The following is a 20,481-nucleotide window of genomic DNA, read 5'->3' as shown; positions in this document are numbered from 1 at the left end:
GGAGGGTAAAGAGATTGAGAAGAAGAAGAAGAAGAAGAATTTATTTATTTATTTATTTATTTATTTATTTATTTATTTATTTATTTATTTATTTATTTATTTATTTATTTATTTATTTATTTATTTATTTATTTATTTATTTATTTATTTACTACCACTAATACTACTACTAACTAGTACATTTTTATTCCTCCCATAAAGGGGAGGGGGCTCCTAGACGATGACGCCGTCTCTCGGGCCAAGAGATTTATATCGGAGATGGAGATGTGCGGAGAAGGTGTGAAGGTTGGCGGCCGTGGTCTGTATTAGGAACTATCCCAGCATTCACCTTAGTGCAGGAGAATGGAAAACCACGGAAAACCATTCTCAGGACAGCCAACGGTGGGGACCAGCCCCTCTTCGTCTCCCGAATGCAGAGGCTTACAGCCACGGTAAAGCCTTGGCCACCCCTCCTCTGCTCGGTTGGCTGCTCGGAGTGCAGAGCTGTCGGACCACGGTGGGCCGAGGCCCACTTTTCATCCACCGACATTGTATTCACTAAAATTCAATTATATATTTCAGTGGTATTCGAAGTGTGGAACGCGGGGTCGTCTCAAGGGGTACGCAAATTTATCGTAGCTTCAGTGACCAGGTCAGAAAAGAGTTCAGTCAGCTCATTTTCAATGTCTTGTTTTGATTTAGTGTGTGTTTCTACCACTACACAAAGATTCCTTTCCGAATAATTCATTCTAAAATGTGTGTCAGTTTGTACAGTACCGCACCTCCCATTCACTATGTATGTACGAATGCTTACTTATGCTACATTGCTCTGTGTTATTTTTTCTGTTTCGAAATCCACTCATTAGCGTCAATTTTTCTTCAATAGCAGTGCATATAGTACAATAGTAATTGTTTCATAAATAATTACACTTGGATATGTATCGTTGCTAGGCAATGAAAACCGTGTAATTGCACTCAAGAGAAAACCGCATTTCTCCATCTGCAGTTTAATGGCTTGTCGCTTTACCTGAGAAGACTCCAATGTTTGAATAATTGGGATATCATTGAGCACTGAAAATGCCAGGAACAGCTCTCCAGCTATTGCTGACCACTCAGTTTTAGACTTCTTCTGAAAACATTGTTCTGAAGGATTTACGAGGTTTCCTTTTGCCCAGCGACGATATATACGAAGGATGATCAAAAAGTAAGGTTACAAAACCTGCAGTGAAACGTGCACATTTTATTTCATACAACCAATACAGCCAACTGATAGTACATACATTAGGTTACTTTTCGACATAGTCTATGTATCCTTACTTGTGCCAGGCTCCTCACTTTCATCTATCCTATCCGACCTCTAGGTAACTCTTGTTCTTTTCCGACCCCGACGCTATTAGGTTTACGAGGGCTAGGGAATCTTTCATTTTCACGCCCTTCGTGGTCCTTGTCTTCCTTTGGCCGATACCTTCAATTTTCGGAGTGTCGGACCCCTTCCATTATTCTTGATTTTACAATTTTCTTTACGTCGCACGACACAGATAGGCCTTATGGCGACGATGGGACAGGAAAGGGCTAGGAGTGGAAAGGAAGCGACCGTGGCTTTAAAAGGTGCTTCCCAAGAATTTGCCTGGTGTCAAAATGGGAAACCACGAAAAACCATCTTCAGGGCTGCCGATAGTGGGGTTCAAACCCACCATCTCCCAAATGTAAGCTCACTGCCGCGCGATCCTAACCGCACGGTCAACTTGCTCGGTCCATTTTCCTTCTGATTAGTGTTAATAGAGGATGGTTGCTTTCTTATAGTTCCTTTTATCACAATGCGTATGAGCCCCGAGAAAACTCGTGATTGCCTGGCCGAACGTTGCGGACGGGTCCCCTAGTTATCTCGTGTTAGCTTTTGCTGAGGAATATTTCAGACTTCAAAGTTCAACTTGCGGCCGCACTCTTAGATTTACCAATATTTCCGAACTGGAGCTAAAACCTTAACACTCTTATGTGATGTGGCTTACCATGATGGAATATATAAGTGGTATTCAAACTTTTTTTTCGAGGATTTAATCTGATTCATCACTATAGCCCTATACAACATTCACCCCTACAACCGTCCTCTCGTTCTAACACACCTACAAGCTGCTGCAAACCAAACCCTTAGTGTCCACTTTCAGATTTCACATTCCGGCCTAAATACTCACTTCCATTTCAGCCCCTTAGAAACTCTTGTCTGAACCCTGTCGCTAACTCCTCGCCCCTAGTACTGTTTTTTCTCTTCAGTGTACACTGAAGCGTCCAGTCAACAAACGGCACTACGATGGGAAAGAAATCCACAAACATCCATCGACGATCTGCAATCACACTTCGCTTTCCAGAAGGATCATCCTACTCTGTATTACTCACTTCTTTAAATCATGTTATGTATTTTTTTCTTTCTCACATCAGAATATATGCATACTTTATGTAAAAGCGCTCACCCTCCAGAACAACAAAAAACTAAATGAAAAATTTAATAAACAAAATAAATAAATAAAACCCTCATAAAGCAACCTTAGCTAAGATGCCGATCCCCTCCCATATCCACCTCAAATTTCTCTATTCCACTTTACCCACCTTCTTCCGCCCATGCAACTCCATTACCCCCCAACCCCAATCTCTCCTGGCCAGAGAGAGGGCGTTATCCTCTAGGTGGCCCGCTCCTCCCTTTCAGGGAGGGGAATGAAAACTATAAAAATTAATTTAAAACAGAGAACTTTTTGATTTGCGTACCCCCAAAATCCAATTGTTTTACCTTCGTATCCTTGGTTCCTATCCCCTTAGAGGAGAGATTCTCACTGGGATTATGTGTAAGTAAGATTAGCATGTGGAGCTCTTCAGATTTCAAAAATATCAGATATATAGCTTTATGTTACGTCAGTTTAACATACGATGTAGGGTGTATACCTAAGCACAGGTTTTGTGACTTATCCAATTCTGTATAAATGTAGGTAATAGAAATAAAATACGAGGCGTGTTTTATAAGTAAGAACCGTTTGGAAATAACTACACAACGAAAGACGATTTTCAAACACATTTGTTTGCTGATTATACATACTTTACTCTATTTTTCAACATAGCCACCAAGTTTGTTTAAACACTTATCATACCTTTCAACTAAGTTTTGAATACCCTCTTCATAGACACTTGCCGCCTGCTCCGATAACCAAGAGTTCTTGATCTTGATCTTGCCTTGGGACAGAGTCTGTTTGGCCTTTACCTTTCCAGGCGAATGTGTGTGTGTCCATTACATGCTCTGTTGCTTCGATTCGGGCGTGATATGTGAAACCCATGTTTCGTCTCCCGTTACGATCTGACTCAACATGTCGCCACCTTCTTCGGCATAACGAGTCAAAAACATCATGGAACACTCAAACGGCTAGGAATGGGAAGGAAGTGACTGTGGCCGACAGCCCCAACATCTGCCTGGTGTGAAAATGGGAAACCAGGGAAAACCATCTTCAGGGCTGCCGACAGTGGGGTACGAACCCACTATTCTCCCTAATACAAGCTAAACCGTCCGGCCACTTGCTCTGTACTAACGCACAAAGAAGAAAATAAGTTATTATAATAATTATTATTACATTAGGGCACTACAAGGATGTAACACATCGTTACACAAGTTTAAAATCCGCTTCCTACTTTCACTTCCGAGATGTTCGGCTGCAAGTGCGTCATTGTCATTGTGTTCGTGCGTCCGGTTGGGATGGAGCTCGCTTAATGGTGTAACCGAGGACTTAACACTCATCGGGACCTTGCGCAACTCGTGTTATGGCCTGAGGAGTGCCAAGAGAATTTTCAGATGTGAGTGGGCTCGTGCAAAGGCCTGCAGTACCCGATCCCGGCGTAATTGGGCGGCAATTATTCCATTAACCTGTCCGTCCCTATGGCAGAGTGATCAGCGCCTTGACCTTGGGTTCTCAGGATCTCGAATTCGATTTCAGGTCAGGTCCAGGGATTTGAATTTTAAACGGTTAATCCATTGGAAGCGTTGCCAGGTCCTCAAATAAAAATTCGGTACATTGTACGTAAAAATTTCGGTAGTTTCTCGAGCACTGAAATGTTATAACTAAATTAAGGAATGCAATAGTCATTTGAAGTTATTATGAGAAAAATATACAATTTCACTCACCCATACTCTCTGGTCACTCTAGGCGTCTTCTTCTTCTTCTTCTTCTTCTTCTTCTTCTTCTCTCCAATCTTCCTGTAGGTGTAGTTATTCATCAAGCGTAGAAATTGTATGCCAATCGTGAATCCGTAGCAGGATGCAGATTTTGTATTCTAGGCGGGTCGAATGATGAGGTCAAGCGTGAGTTTCGAATTCAATAAGAAGAGGGACATTACGAAATACGAACCTAAAATGAACGCAGGGAATTACCTAACGAGTGATGATATCGATAAACCGTCACGCAGTGAGACGAGAAGAATTTTTCGGCACAAATAATGCCCCATTAATCATAATTATTTATTTTCTTTAAATTTGGATTAAAAGAAATTTCGGGAGACTTTTCGGTTTTTTTGGTGTGTTGTCAAAAATTCGGGAGATCTCCTGAAATTTTGGGAGACCTGGCAACAATGTCCATTCGCTTGGAGACTGGTTGTTGGTCCTTTCCCCGACATTCCTGCAATTCACATACGACACTATCATCCACCCACACATTGAAGGCAGTGCAGCATTGTTTCTACTTCTGCTTCTTCCTCTGTGCCTTCTATCAAAATCTAGGATATTTTCAAAACTCTTCCCCAGATGGTAAATTTTAACACACGGTGGACAGTGAAAATTTAGTCGTTTTTCATGCTTATGCTACTGGATATTTTAGTTGGTTTTCAATCACAGTTTTATGCAATACTACCTATATTACCCGGCGCTGTCCGGGAATTTTATTGTTTCCTTTAGGTATTTTATTACCTATTAATTATGTGTGAAGAGAATTTATGTAGATTTCGTTACAGTGTGTTGACTGATTAAGAACTATTTTACAGTTTAGAAGTTATTGATGTGTTCAATTACAAGCCTTATAGATTATTTTCTTTCTCGTTAATCAAACTAATTTCGGTAAGTTTGGACATTTTCTTCATCACCACTTTTCGCCATGTCTACGCAGCTAAACTGGTACTTAAACGGCATCCAGAGTGCCCCAGTACAACTCAGCGACCGCGGAAACTATGGATTTGTCGCTAATATCGGCTTTTTATGATCATTCGTGTACCGCATTCCCTCCATTAGGTTTGCTAGAGGGTGTTTTACTCCCCCAGTATGTCTTCGAGCCAGTGATTCGTATTTGTACGAAGTTTGGTTGAGACCTATTCTGGAAGATATTGTACACACGTACATCTATAATTTTGGTAATTTTCTCTTTCACACCTTTTACTTTTAGGATTTGTATTACTTGTTTCAAGTGTTTTTTAAGTTTTCTTAATTGTGGCGTTGATTGATTGTTTATGAACTCTTTCTGTAAATTTGTAAATTTAAAAATATTGTTATGTGTATACTTTTACGTTTTAGCTTGAAATTATTTTGTTTTGCATTAAAGTATTTCTCTGTGACAGCCCAGATTGTCTGGAAAGTAGCTGATTCTTTCAAGCAATAATAAAAAGAAGTTATAACACAATGTATTTACGCGTCGCATTGTAGATATGATGTACACGATTCCAACTGTCACTGGGACTGTTACCAATGAGCCCAGCAACATCGAAAACTGTGTAAAGAACATTAATCTCGGTGAATTTGGACATTTTCTTTATCACCCTTCTAGATCACCGTGCCAATTGGTGCTGAACTTGGACTAAAGCGACATCCGGAGTGTCACTACTCATCTCTTTGACCCCGGAAACTATGGATTCGACGCTAATATCGGCTGTTTACGATTATTTTACTTATCACATCCTTCCTCAGGGGTGTCTTACCCCTACAGTATCTTTTCGAGATAGTAACTCATATTCGTACCGAGTTTGGTTAAGAGCTGTAATGGGTTATGACCTTCAACTTAAAGGCATCTGGAGTGTCAGTATTCATCTAAGTCAGGGCCTCTCAAACGCCCAAAATCTCACGCGTGCAAATTGCGGCGCAGAGTTGCTGTGCACAGTGCATCGGTCCCATTCGGCTCGGCTCGGACCAACGCTTCGTCTCTGGGCTACTCAGCTAAGCTCGGCTCAACTCGGCTCGGATCTGGAGCGCTACAGAGCAAGTGAGGAAGAGGGAGACAGGCGGAGCGAGCGAGACAGGCGTGGGGAAAGAGAGAGAGACAGCGCTATTGCTCCAAATCGAGGAGTGGGGGTCTGGACTCTGGTCAACCAAGCGAAGTCGTCTTTTGCACCGTGCACAGGTGCATGCACTCTGAGAGGCCCTGATAAGCGATTCCGAAAACTATGGATTCGACAGTAATATTCGTAGTTTTCGATTACTTTTTAGTATCATCCCCTCCGCCAGGGGTGCTAGGGGTGTCTTACCCCACGTAATATTTTTCCACATAGTAGTCTAAAGTTAGTCATGTGTGCACCGAATGGGCCTGAACTATGACTCAAACGGCATCCAAAGAGTCACGGTGTTAGGGGAATCCTGCCCCACAGTCATTTTTGTTTGTTTGTTTGTTTGTTTGTTTGAAAACTATGCTGAAACATACATTTATCCATAATCTCGGTTATTTCGGATATTTTCTTTTTTACCCCTTCTCACCCCCGTGCCGATGCTGATGAACTTGAACTTAAACGACATCTGGAGTGTCAATATTAATCTCAGCAACGCCGAAAACTGTGGATTCTATTTTAATATTGGTCGTTTTCTATTACTTTTATACTTCATCCCCTTTCCACTCCCGCTCAGAGGGGTGCACACACATACATCCATAAACTGGGCCATTTTTTACTTTTTTCAGCCTTTCTCACCCCCATGCCAATGGGGACTGAACTTCGACTCAAACGACACGTGGAGTGTCACTGTTCATCTCAGCGACCCCGAAACCTATGGTTTCGACACTATTTTCGATTATTTTTATATATGCCACCCCCTCCCAACCACAACCCCTAGGGGTGGCTTACCCCCACAATGCTTTCTTCGAGACAGTTATATGTGTAGCAGAATCTCTCTTTGGCCTAGCCTACATTTACACACGTGCCTACTTCGAACACCAGGCCTGTATTCCACCGCAGAATACTTGAACTGACATCTTGGTTCCGGCAGGTCATTTCTTCATCCTATTCCTAGAGCGGGGTAGTGTGATGCCAATATCTCCCAAACGGTTGGTTTTAGGCCCTTAAAACATTGTTTTCGGGGCCCGGAGGGCGTCTACGCGTCGTGAGGCATAAAATGATCTTTGTCTTGTCCTTGTACGACAAATGGAATAATTTGCCTATATTAGCCTATGTTAGTGTGCCAAAGGACCTAAATCTAGGTAATGAAGAGGGCTGTTAAAATTCCTCGTAAATGAGGTTACCCGCAGGATCCTAAAAGGTAAGTATACAAAATCTGGTTCAGATTAGTTGAACGGTATGGAATTGTATAAGGAACAGACGGACATACATACAGATAGACAGACAGACATCTGCTTTATGTAGATATATACAGTAGATATAGATAAAAGTAAGGGTGTATTCCACCCGAAGGCAGATCCGAACCTCCGCAGAGGTGTGCCTGAGCCGGAGTTTGCGTACGGTAGAGTGGCCTGTTCCTTTTCGCTCATCCATTCCCTTGTCCCCCACCAACAGCGTGTGGCAACCCATCTAAATCTTGACCACGCGCAATGTTGGTTTGACTTCGGAGATCTCACGGGATCCGGCTACGGCCGTTGGCATATATAGATAATAGAGAGTATAATAATGTAACAGTTCGAATTTTAAATTCTTGATGTTGACAGCCGCGATGCCATCAAAAGGTGAGCGAGGAAAGACCTGAACTGCAGGCGGAGCAGAGATGTAGGGGATTCCCTTAAAAATAAGCGACACTTCAATGCGTTTCTTTCTTCTTTCACAGTGAAGTGTCACTTCTTCAAGTTTCAAATGCACTTAAGATTGTCACATAGTCGTTAATTCTCCTTCTTGAATCATGTAACGTCACGCAAAGATTAAGGTATCAGTCGGAAAAATGCGTCCTTTGTAAAATGGTCTCAAACTACGGACACCATTCATTTCTGGTGAAAAGTGATGAAATACTGCGATGCAAGTAACACTAAATCATTTAAGGAGCTGATAACAATTCCACTGCCGCGCCTGATAATGCCATGGTCAAATGCGAAATTAATTTTTAGCCAGTAGAACATCTATATAAGAGTTTTGTCTGTACATTGCTCAGAATTTGAAAAAAAATGGTATTTCTCTATCGGTCATGTCCATAGTAACAAGGAAATGCACTTTTTACTTTTCCGTAATGTCTGTCTGTCTGTCTGTCTGTCTGTCTGTCTGTCTGTCTGTCTGTCTGTCTGTCTGTCTGTCTGTCTGTCTGTCTGTCTGTCTGTCTGTCTGTCTGTCTGTCTGTACACGCATCACTAGAAAACGGCTGAAGAGAATTTGATGAAAATTGATGTAAAGTCGGGGGATGAGCCACTACAATCTAGGCTATAAATCATTTTACTCACGCTGAGTGAAATGGTAGTTTAGGGGAAGGCCTAAAATTTAATTCTCAAATATTTATTTTATTAGTGGTCCTATCGATAAATACTACATAACGAAAGTTATATATAAGTCAATTTCCGATCATTTATGTTATACATTGTTACCGTACCGGCTTCGATAATACAGATATTCTTCTTCTTCTTATCACGCCGTCTCCCTCCGAAGGTTGGCGATCCAATTGATTATGATTACACGCGAAACGGCAGCACGGAAGATTTCTATCGACGTATGTCCATACCACCGCCGCAGGTCTTTCAGCCAGGAATTTCTCCGTCTTCCCACAGATCTTCATTAATTTGTATTTTTGTTGCCAAGTCCACATCAACGCCAAGCCACGAGAAAATGGGTTAACAGAATTTAATGAAAATCGGTATATGCAGTCGGGGAATAAGAAACTACAGTCTAAGCTGTAAACAATTTTATTCACCCTGGATGAAATTGTAGTTTAGGGGAAGGCGCTTAAAATTTAATTTTTAAATACCCATGTTATTGGTCCTACCGAAAAGTACTACATAATATACTGTAAGTTATAGAGAATACAATTTCCGATCATTTATGTTTTATTCAGTTTTACCGTACCGACTATGATAAGAGTGGTATTTCAGAGTCGGAGGAAAACTAAATGTGAAAGCCTACAATATTGAAAGCGCATAACAACGATCAACAATAACATTACATTGACCATTGTTTGTTGTGATGTTCTTTGTCTCTTATGCTGCTGCTCAACTCAAATAGATGGGATTAATGCTGCGTAACGAGTATAACAGTATAACAGCCTGACTGAATATTGGCGGAAAATAGCTAGGGAGTTAGAAAACTTTCTTCTCTAGCATGCCATTCCTCTGGTTCATATTCTGCCGGTACGTTACAGACTATATCGACAAAAAAAAAGTCAAAGGTGCTCTTCGTGTTATGGTTAAGAACGATGGCGCAATCGGATTGGCGGAGAAAATTATCCTTTTCGAGGAAATGAGGTTACTTTGTTGCGCACGATTCAAATTGACGAACTTGCCGTATATGCTATGCTAGAGAGCCAGTTAGTGATATACAATCTCGTACCTTTACTGGCACCGGTTCACACCGTGCCAAGGCACCGGTGCTACGGCACTACCAGTACCTACGACTCGGAATGTCCTATGCATAATTAATTTAGCACATGTGGACGAGTACAGGGATGCGTTGTGTCACTGCCTTCGTGATGTACAGGCCGTACTGTAGCTCCAATGACGTCACGCAAAGAGGCGAACTGTTTCCTCAGTCCGACCTGTGCAATGTAAGGAGATGACAAGTCTGTGCCTTGTAGTTACGGAATATTCAGAAATGTTGTATTAATATAAGAGGTGAGATCATTAACACCTGTAATCTCAACATAACTCGTGTGTCAGGTCTATGTAATTTTAGGAGAAGTAGGTTTGAAGTATGATCTACGCGATCAAAGCCTGAGAGTTTTACACGTCAATGTACCCAACAAATAATTATTATGCATTAATACGAATATGGAGACAACAAACGTAAAACAAAACAACAACAACAACAGCAACCATAACAGTATATTTTTTTATTGACACTTCTGGCGCTATCTTTCAGACCCTATCTTTCACGCAAACATTTTTATCATTTTTTTGATTAGGAATAGCCCATGTTTTCCCAAATATTAATGTACTTCCCACATTCACGGAAATTGCCAAGGAATAATTTCTTAATTATTACCTAAGTAATAGTTTAATTTTAAAATTTTAATCATCATCATCATCAGAATCATTTAACGGAAGGTTAGATTTTATAAATTGCATGTAGTTTTACTTTTACCATTTGTAGGTTCAGTTGGTTACCGTCCATGTTTATGCTTGTTCTGTATCAGCAATACAACGCCCAGCTGTAAATCTGTGTAACAAGAAAGTCAAAAGCAGAACTCATCATCAGCTCGGGCAAATGAGTGAAACATACTTCTTTTTTCTTCGTAACAGGTACATTTCCGGTTGGGATTTTCTGTTTTCATGAAGGTAACCTGCCCTTTTACGAAGAAAATGAAAATATTAGTGTATATTTACTTGTATAGTTGTATTTTCACCATAGTACGCATACATTTTTAGCATTGTGACAACTTCGAACTTTCACACGCTGTATTTAAATTCGCAACACATTATATTTCCACAAAACGTATTTTACGATAATAATTCAATGAATAAATTCCACGAGAAGTATTACGTCCCTTACATTTATATTGCTCATTACGTGAAGATACCATACCTAACCTAAACTATGAGGTCTCATTATCTTAATAACAACTGTTTAAGTAATTCCTGAAGTGATAAATTTAAATACAAACCTGCAATATACTTAAATATAAAGTTATGTCTTTCACCGTCACAATTATCCAGAGATTGCTCCCAATCCTTATGCATTACATTCACAAGTATAGCTTGCAACATTCGCTTAGCCCACCTCAATTTATCAGCTGATTGACTTCGCGCGCTTTCTACGTACGGCCTGTATATTACGAAGGCAGTGGTTGTATGGCCATGATACAGTGATTAAAGCATTATAAAGTACCGGGACGTCAATATCGTTCCATTTCCAAACCTAGAGGAGATCTTTCTTATTAAATATCTTCCTATGGGACTAGATTTAAGTGTACCCGCCATCACATAAAGCTAAAAGTAAATACAATACAGCACAGTCTTTATCAGTGTCCTCACTTGTCCACGGATAAATGCTGTAACAGACCAAAATCATCATAATTTGAGATTCCAATAGTAGGCAACTTTATCTTGTTATCATTGTGCCACCTAGCCTAGGACGATGTCCAAGCGTTGTAATTTAACAGCAGAATAATAAAATGTGGCGGTGGTGGGATGTAACAATATTTATTGCAGTACGTATTTTGTTTCATTTAATTCTGTATCATAACACTTGTGCAACATTTTGGCTTTTATACAGCCTTGTAGAAGTGAAGTTCTAGTTTAACACAGATTTCTTACAGACATCCACTCTACCACTCTTATTTCGTCAATTTACATATTACCTTTACAAACTGAACACCTTCCCGGAATATTCTTCACAGGTGTCTTGGTCATGTTCTTCAGTCGAGTTGCCTGATGTCTCAGCCTGGGAAGTAGAGGGTCCCTAAATTGTGAAGAGCTCTGCCGTGGCTCGTTCTGTTGATCTTCCAGATGTCACAGACAAAGACGATGTTCTTTCAGGCGCAGTTCTGCCTTTAGGTCACATGGTCACATGCCCCTCCACCAATTAAAACTATTATAAAAATCAGAACAACATTATGCATGATTGTTGTCACGACCACCTTCATTGAGTTCAAGAGGCTATGATTCACCATGGTTGTTCTTGTTTTAGCAGCCCTGGGACTAAACTAGACAACATAGTAAAGGTCTAATCCTGGATGGGACCGATTCGTTTTTATACCTGAACATAAGGGGGTTATGGCAAATTCCATTGACCCGTTCACAGTATTTCTACGACGTGACACTTCAGCGTTAGTTCGTATTTTGAACTTACTTCTCCTACAGCGTACTAGATAGCACCCAGCTACACTTTTCTTGTTGGCATTTGTATTATTAACGCGCGCAAAAGTAGTGTTTGTAGCAAACCTGTGCTTACCTTGTACGTCTGTTAGATTAATCGTGTCCATCGGTTTCGATGTTCATTGTAAGTCCGAAAAGTGTGTGAAGATCAGTGTGATGTATCTGAGTGTATTCCTGTGCGAGCATAAGTGTTTTAAAATGAATCAGGTGAGCTACTCAAAAACAAAATCTCTTAATTACGAAGACAGGTAATTAGCTAAAGAACTGGGCCGACCAAGACCAGAGCTTAACATAAACCAAGTGTTCAAAGATAAAAATAGAACCTACAATCGTAGTTTTAATAAGAACGTGTACGAAAAGTGGGAATGGCTGTGTGGTTGTCCAACAAGTGATTCGCTATTTTGCTTCCCATGTATATTATTCGGCAGAGAAGAAACATGGACAAAAGGGGAGGGAAAGACTTAAAATATCTACCAGAAAAGAGCAAGAAACATTGTTTGTCGAAAACTCATTTAGATAACGAAATGAGTTTTACAGTATTGGGGACGGCTGACATCAGGTTGCAACTCGATGATGGATATAGGGTGTCTATCCGAAAGCACTACGAGCTTGTAGACAAAAATAGATATATTTTGTCGCGTATCATTGATGCTATTAAATTTTGTTGGGAATTTGAGTTGACCTTGCGTGGTCATGATGAGAAAGAGGGTTCAAATAACCCTGGTGTTTTTAAAGGACAGATTAATTACACCACTGCTGTTGACAGTGTTTTGAAGGACCACTTAGAAAATTCAAGTGTGTTTAAGGGAACATGCAAGGCCGTTCAACATGAACTTTTGTAGGAAACATATGGTATCAGAAATAGGAGATGTAGACTTTTTATCCATCCAAGCTGATGAAACTACAGACAATTCATCCAGAACACTTTTATCAATAATTTTGAGGAACCAGATCGAAGGGAAATTGTTTGAAAGGTTCTGGGGTTATTTTGGGATCAGTGATAGAAGTTCCGATGGTTTATCGGTTTGAAAAGTTGCGTGAAATTGGAGTAGAAAAATTCCCTGAAAAATTAGTCTGTCAAACATTTGATAGAGCATCCGTTATGAACGGTCAGAAGGGCGGGGTTCAGTGTTTCGTCAAAGAAAAATATCCCAGCGCAAATTATATTCACTGCTACGCTCATCAAGGCAATCTTAATATTCAGAAAGCGACATCTTCATCCTCGCAGAGAAGAATATTTTTTCAGGACTTGTAAGGTATAGGGACTTTTCTTCAAGAGGTCCAGAAAGAATGGATTACCTGATCGGGTCAGTTCATAAGAAGTTAGGCAGCGTTCCACCTACACGATGGTATTTTCAACATCGCACTGTGAACACTGTTTATGAACATCGTGATAATTTGCTAAAATATTTTGAAGATATCAGAGACTATGAAACAAGCGACAGGAAGCCTTCCACTGAAGCTACGGGATTTGTTCGAACTCTGAATGATCCTCATTTCACCTATTGGGTTAATTTCAATCACAAGATTATGCCATGTGTTGCAATATTCTTTTATTGCATTCAGAAAAGAGACATTGATGCTGTGAAGATGAGAGAGTTTGTCACAAATTTTGTTAATACGATAGCCAATGTTCGCCAACTCTACGAAACGGAGGAAAGCCTTTCAACAGAGCCGCTGAGAAAACGACAATGCGTTGATCATGCAAACAGTTCAACTAATAGCTTGGTAGCCGTGGAAGTTTGTGATGTTATTATAAGTAGCATCAATGATAGATTTCATTTCACTGATCGTCTGTGTGCATCTAAGCTTTTTTTCATAGATAACTTTCCTCAGTACTGCAATTCATTCCCTGAGCATGACTTTCAGACGACCCTGAAACTGTATCCTGCGATGAACGGTCCGAAATTGCGAACCGAATTAGAAGTGTCGTACAGTCGTGAAGATATTCGCTGTGCATCCGGTGCTTTGCCTCTTTTGCAATTTTTCTATGAAAGTAGAATGACACAAACATTTTTCGAATGTATGATTGTTTTAAAAATAATTGTCACCATACCAATGCCGACTGTTGAGTCTGAACGGTCCTTCGCCACTCTGACAAGAATAAAGATATTTTTGCCAAGTTCCATGGGGAATGAGAGGTTGAATCCACTGGCGATGTTATCGATCGAGAAGAAGATGGTACGTTCCATACCGGACTTCAATAATCGAGTAATTGAAGAATTTGCTACCGCCAAAGACAGGAGAAGTTTAATTGATTTAATTGATTCCTAGTGTTCCTAATATGTTGAATGTGCCCCGCCCATTTTTATCATCACGAGCCGCCACTGTGTTCCTTCCATAAGTTTTGCAAGGTGCAGCACTGTTGATTATTTCTTCCTGTTCTTCTGAATCGACGCAGAAAAGCTTCCTCTTGATTTTCAGTTGAAATGCAGAAGGCATCAACATAAAAAATTGCAAGAATGGATAATCATGTGAAAATATCTGTTTTCGGCGAACTTCTCGGCATCGTCTTTTCATTTCATCTAGGGTCTCTCTCAGTATATTGGATTCGTTTGCTTTCTTATATTTCTTTTTAATAACAGAACTTTTATTCACACCCCCTTCATTATCGTTTTGGTTATCCAGTTTTCCATTTTTTTACTCCCACCTCCGTGAAGTTTTCCCCCATTTCCACAACTTCCATGACTTCATTTTCTCTAAAGTTACTTGTCATATGCGGCAAAAGAAACTCCACTTGTTTCTGGTTCGTCCAACGCTTATTCATCTTTTTTTTTTAGTACGACTCGATAACAGTCTCTGAGTTTCCGCCATTGTTCCGTTACTGCCTTATGTAAGCAATTTATATTTTGCTTTAAGAGAATTTTCACATATAACAGTATTCTTTTTATTATTATTATTATTATTAGAGTGTATTTGTTTCTTTCTACGTTTCTGGAAACTGAAGCCCATTTATTTACCTGAATCAAACATAGATAGCCTATGTGGTAACGCGCCGCATCGGAATTCAGTACGAAGTGACAATTCGACAACTGTCTAGGAAGTATTGATGGGAGGCTCATCACGATAAGAAAGCCACCGAAAAGTGTATAATCGTTTTCTAAATTATACTGACTGACAGAGCAAATGCAACACCAAGAAGGAGTGGTTCGAAAGGGATGAAAGTTGGGGAAAAAACAGAGACGGCACGGACGAATAATTGATGTTTATTTCAAACCGATATGCGGGTTACACAATGCGCACGGCATCGACTCAGTAGGATGTAGGACCACCGCGAGCGGCGATGCACGCAGAAACACGTCGAGGTACAGAGTCAATAAGAGTGCGGATGGTGTCCTGAGGGATGGTTCTCCATTCTCTGTTAACCATTTGCCACAGTTGGTCGTCCGTACGAGGCTGGGGCAGAGTTTGCAAACGGCGTCCAATGAGATCCCACACGTGTTCGATTGGTGAGAGATCCGGAGAGTACGCTGGCCACGGAAGCATCTGTACACCTCGTAGAGCCTGTTGGGAGATGCGAGCAGTGTGTGGGCGGGCATTCGCGCATTATCCTGCTGAAACAGAGCATTGGGCAGCCCCTGAAGGTACGGGAGTGCCACCGGCCGCAGCACATGCTGCACTTAGCGGTGGGCATTTAACGTGCCTTGAATACGCACTAGAGGTGACGTGGAATCATACGCAATAGCGCCCCAAACCATGATGCCGCGTTGTCTAGCGGTAGGGCGTTCCACAGTTACTGCCGGATTTGACCTTTCTCCACGCCGACGCCACACTCGTCTGCGGTGACTATCACTGACAGAACAGAAGCGTGACTCATCGGAGAACACGACGTTCCGCCATTCCCTCATCCAAGTCGCTCTAGCCCGGCACCATGCCAGGCGTGCACGTCTATGCTGTGGAGTCAATGGTAGTCTTCTGAGCGGACGCCGGGAGTGCAGACCTCCTTCAACCAATCGACGGGAAATTGTTCTGGTCGATATTGGAACAGCCAGGGTGTCTTGCACATGTTGAAGAATGGCGGTTGACGTGGCGTGCGGGGCTGCCACCGCTTGGCGGCGGATGCGCCGATCCTCGCGTGCTGACGTCACTCGGGCTGCGCCTGGACCCCTCGCACGTGCCACATGTCCCTGCGCCAACCATCTTCGCCATAGGCGCTGCACCGTGGACACATCCCTATGGGTATCGGCTGCGATTTGACGAAGCGACCAACCTGCCCTCCTCAGCCCGATCACCATACCCCTCGTAAAGTCGTCTGTCTGCTGGAAATGCCTCCGTTGACGGCGGCCTGGCATTCTTAGCTATACACGTGTCCTGTGGCACACGACAACACGTTCTACAATGACTGTCGGCTGAGAAATCACGGTACGAAGTGGGCCATTCGCCAACGCCGTGTCCCATTTATCGTTCGCTACGTGCGCAGCACAGCGGCGCATTTCACATCATGAGCATACCTCAGTGACGTCAGTCTACCCTGCAATTGGCATAAAGTTCTGACCACTCCTTCTTGGTGTTGCATTTGCTCTGTCAGTCAGTGTATAAACAGTTGTTTCTTCATAGTATTGATGGCCACTGTCGACGCGCATAGGTACAGACTAGCTGATGTACCCGTGCTTCGCTACTTGATTCTCAGAAAGACTGACTTGGTGGTTTTCCTAACTTAATTCAACATAGGTCATTACAAAAACGTCAGTAGGAATGTAGCGATTAAAAGCAATGTTATCATATAAAATACTCGATCAAATGAAAAACCGCACACTTTCTCACTTTCAACGAACAGTACTACGGTGCCGATCTAACAGTCCAAAGTTCTAGAACTGGAATAACCTGGTCGCAGACTGCCATGAACACTCCTCTGTCCATTATTCCATTAAATATGCACACTACTCATTCCAATCAGTGCCTCAGAGTAGGGATTGAGCGCCCGAAGAACATCACAACAAACAATGGTCAATGTAAAGTTATTGTTGATCAGTGTTATGTGCTTTGGATATTGTAGGCCTTCTGAAATACCACTCTTATCATAGTCGGTACAGTAAAACTGAATGAAACATAAATGATCGGAAATTGTATTGTCTATAACTTTTGTTATGTAGTACCGTACTTTTCGATAGCACCAATAACATAGGTACCGGTATTTAAAAATTAAATTTCAGGCGCCTTCCCCTAAACTACCATTTCATCTCGGGAAAATAAAATTATTTACAGCTTAGACTGTAGTTTCTTATTCCCCGACTCTATATAGCGGTTTTCATTAAATTCCGTTAGCCCATTTTCTCGTGGCTCGGCGTTGATATGGACTTAATAACAAAAATACAAATTCATTAATATCTGTGTTATCAGAGCCGGTACGGCAACAATGTATAAGACATAAATGATTGGAAATTGAATTCTATATTACTTTAGTTATATAGTATTTATCGACAGGACTGCTAATAATATAAATATTCGATAATTAAATCTAAGGCCTTCCCCTAAACTACCATTTCACTCAGCGTGAATAAAATGATTTATAGCCTAGATTGTAGCGGCTTATCCCCCGACTTTACATACCGATTTTCATTAAATTCTCTTCAGCCGTTTTCTCGTGATGCGTGTACAGACAGACAGACAGACAGACAGACAGACAGACAGACAGACAGACAGACAGACAGACAGACAGACAGACAGACAGACAGACAGACAGACAGACATTACGGAAAAGTAAAAAGTACATTTTCTTGTTACTATGGACATGACCGATACAGAAATACCGTTCTTTTCAAATTCTGAGCAATGTACAGACAAAACTCTTATTTTATATATATAGATTTTCCACCATAGATGTGAGATCAATAAGAACAGTGGCGCCAACTTGGGGGGTGGGGGTGGGGGGCAAGATGTTTTCTGCTTCCAAAATGATTTTAGGGGGCAGAATTTCATTCCCCCCCCAATTCTTCTCCTAGATGTTAAGTTCCTTCAGGTCTACACTGAAACGTGGAGTTCGGCATATACACAAGGAGGCTACTAATGCGTAAATCTCGAGAAGGTGGCAGATGATTTTATATCAATAAACGAGATTACAAAGCGGACATTCCTTCAGAGAACTACATTTCGTAATGGAGACTGTTAAGGCGGTACATCCGGTGGTAGAGCTCTTCAAATTTCACATCATGAAATGAACAATACACAGTAATAAGAGATTTATTCAGAAAAAGGAATTTTTGTGAAGCAAGTTCTACTTTTTCTGTTTACTTGTGGTTATTTTTGATAACTCCATACATAAGACATTCCATGAAAATATGCATTTTTAAATCAAGTTCTATTTTTTGTTTATTTGTCATTATTATTGAAAATTCCGTAGGCCTACATAAGATTCATTCACAAAATGTATTTGAGAAACAAGTTCTATTATTGTTCTGTTTTACTTCTTGATTGTGAATATTGTTAATTTATAGGAATGTTTGCATTAATAGTTTTTCATCATTCCACACGCTTGTATATGTTAATCACGCCCGCCAATAATTACCCAAAGTCGGCGTGCCTGAATAAGAAGACGTGCAAGGGAAAGGCGCGAACCGGGGAATTACGGATCTCATGTAAAATTTGCACACATGTCAAATGAGCCAAGAATAACACAACGGCCAAAACATTTCTTTCGGAAATTAACTCATGCGACGTTTGAATTGGCGCGCTAGGCTACACACGACTGCGGTGCGTGCTGGGTTCATTCGTCGAGGGACCACATATCCTTTTTATTCCGTCAAGAATTGCGTAGCACGTCGTGAAAATGATGTAGTGGCACTAAGAGAATTTATTGCTGCATTGATCGTGGGTCAATAAAGGCAATAGAATACGACTGCTATAGAGAAAATAAAGGTTCATCAGTATAACAAGGGACGTTACGCACGGAAGCAAGTTACTCCTTATAGCTGCTGCAACAATAATTATGCTCGTGGTAGAAATGGTGAAAACACAAAGCGGTTCTACACAAACCACACCTAACGAAGCGAGGATAAGGACTTAATATCAATGTTCCATATTTTTCTTCCAACGCAAAAATAACTTTGCCTACGTTGTTTGCCATTATACAAACAACCACTTGTGCCACACAACGACTACAAGCGTATGTCAGTGGGGCCTCAAATCAGCTGTTGGACAGTGCGAGTTGCCGGTAGGATAAATAGTAGCCGAGCGCGCTAATTCAAACATACGAACTTTAACGCTTTCTGTAGATCTCACGAGTTAATTTCCGAAAGATGCATGTTGGCCATTGTGTTATTCTTGGCTCATTTATCGTGTGTGCGAAATTTACGTAAAATCGGCGATTCCCCGCCCGGTATGCGCCCTTCCCTTGTTAGTGACGACAACATATTTTCTCACAGCGTATTAAGAAGAAAGCTAAGTACCAGTGCCTCAAGTCTCGGTGCACCTACATCTGAAAACTTGCCTGGACAAACTATTCGAACAACTTTTGTGTTCGTGGCTGATGAAACTTTCCCATTAATGTGAAATCTAATGCGACCCTAACCCAGATGATAAAATTGAACATTTTTTTAAAAAATTGTTGGCTCTCCCGCGCATGTCAGACTGGGGACTATACTTCTGGAATATTGACAGCTAAGTTCAGGTTTTCAAAAGACCTTTTGAGTGTAAACTGGAGATTGTGGATGATGCTGTAAAGACTGCATGTATGCTGCGTAATATTTAAGGATAGAGAAGTTAAATAGACTCCAAACTATAAATGGAGAGGATGATGATGATCCTATGGAAGCTTTAAGTTACAACCATTTGCACATAGAATGAAGCATTTCTGGTGAAGGTACGGTTTACTCAATTTTAATTCAGCTGCAGGGAGTGTTCCCTGGTAACAACGATCTGTTTAACGAGGACAGTAATGATGTACCGTATTTAGTAACTCACTACTACTTCCACCAGTGAAATACACAAAAATTGTGAAATCAATACAAGTTCTAATGTGTTTGATAACTTAAGCGCAAACGAATTGTACAATATATGGATCATTTAATAGTTATGTCTGTGTGTGTCTTTTCTTAACATAGGCCTATGTTTAGTCCGGTGCCAATATCAACGAATACCGCAGTTCCATTTCAAACTTACCTTCAGGATAATTAAACTCACTGACTATTTATCTCCATATCTCGTCATTCACCTTTATCCTAACGTAATCTTCATGCGTGGTGAATTAAGAATAGGATATTCTCTCACAACTTAAACGCAGCAAAGCTATCAAGTCCGTTCCGCAATGTTACTAACACGAGGCAACACTATGTGGCGCACGCGAAGTGACTGTCCTTTGTTTAATGCTTACTGTAGGTTTCCACTAGTA

General features: G+C 41.0%; 1 protein-coding gene across 2 annotated transcripts in view; it reads right to left on the bottom strand.

Moving 5' to 3' along the window:
* Positions 1 to 20,405, bottom strand: part of LOC136876900 (uncharacterized) — a 130,598-nt gene extending 110,193 nt beyond the window's left edge. Inside the window, exon 1 of one of the 2 annotated variants that reach the window (XM_068228483.1) lies at positions 20,253 to 20,405. The gene's annotated coding sequence lies outside the window, so the exon portion shown is untranslated. Of the gene's footprint in view, positions 1 to 11,638; positions 11,732 to 20,252 lie in introns of those variants that run through there. The other variant, XM_068228484.1, reaches the window with a different exon arrangement.
* Positions 20,406 to 20,481: the final 76 nt, after the last annotated feature.

Source organism: Anabrus simplex, chromosome 7, assembly GCF_040414725.1.
Source record: "Anabrus simplex isolate iqAnaSimp1 chromosome 7, ASM4041472v1, whole genome shotgun sequence".
Lineage (NCBI taxonomy): Eukaryota > Metazoa > Arthropoda > Insecta > Orthoptera > Tettigoniidae > Anabrus > Anabrus simplex.
The sequence above is the reverse complement of the archived record's forward strand: the minus strand, read 5'-3'. Positions and strand labels throughout refer to the sequence as shown.